Source organism: Galeopterus variegatus, unplaced genomic scaffold (assembly GCF_000696425.1).
Source record: "Galeopterus variegatus unplaced genomic scaffold, G_variegatus-3.0.2 Scaffold13209, whole genome shotgun sequence".
Classification (NCBI taxonomy): Eukaryota; Metazoa; Chordata; class Mammalia; order Dermoptera; family Cynocephalidae; genus Galeopterus; species Galeopterus variegatus.
Window position 1 is genome coordinate 29,031 of NW_007739320.1, and position 1,053 is coordinate 30,083.

At 43.5% G+C, this 1,053-nt stretch overlaps 1 pseudogene; it reads left to right on the plus strand.

Annotated features, from left to right (window-relative positions):
• Positions 1-230: 230 nt before the first annotated feature.
• LOC103581510 overlaps positions 231-1,053 on the plus strand; it is a 1,858-nt pseudogene continuing 1,035 nt past the window's right edge.

Sequence of the window (1,053 nt, forward strand, 5' to 3'; positions counted from 1 at the left end):
AACAGTTTATCTCCTTCATATTCCAAACTCTTATAGTTATTATTTTTAAATGCAATTATCTATTTTCATATATATATGAAAATATAATGAATGAACAAATATAATGAATGGATCCAATGACAAAGAAATCCAAAAACTAAAAAAATTAAAAGTTGATTTTTAAAAGCAAAACCCCTTTCTCTTCATGGACACTGCCGAGGAAGCATTGTTAAAGTCTTCCCACTGCCGTCATGTCTTAAGTCGAGTCTCCTAAAGAGCCCAAACAGTTGTGGAAGCTCTTCATCGGAGGGTTGAGCTTTGAAACAACTGATGAGTGTCTCAGGAGCCATTGTGAGCAGTGGGGGAATGCTCGCGGACTGTGCGGTAATGAGAGATCCAAACACCAAGAGCTCCGGGGGCTCTGGGTTTGTCACATATGCCACTGTGGAGGAGGTGGATGCAGCCAAGAGTGCGAGGCCACACAAAGTGGATGGAAGAGTTGTGGAACCAAAGAGGGCTGTCTCAAGAGAGGATTCTCTAAGACCAGGTGCCCACTTAACTATGAAGAAGATCTTTGTTGGTGGCATTAAACAGGACACTGAAGAACATCACCTGAGAGATGACTTTGAAAAGTATGGGAAAATTGAAGTGATTGAAATCATGACTGACTGAGGTAGCGGCAAGAAGAGAGGCTTTGCTTTTGTGACCTTTGATGACCATGACTCTGTGAATAAGATTGTCATTCAGAAATACCATCCTGTGAATGGCCACAACTGTGAAGTAAGGAGAGCCCTGTTGAAGCAGGAGATGACTGGTGCATCATCCAGCCAATGAGGTCGATGTGGTTCTGGAAACTTGGGTGGTGGTCATGGAGGTGATTTTGGTGTGAATGACAACTTTGGCCATGGAGGAAACTTCAGTGGTCATGGTGGCTTTGGTGGCAGCCGTGCTGGTGGTGGATGTGGTGGCAGTGGGGATAGCTATAATGGATTTGGTAATGATGGGAGCGATTCTGGAGGTGGTGGAAGCTACAATGATTTTGGCAGTTACAACAATCAGTCTTCAAATTTTGGA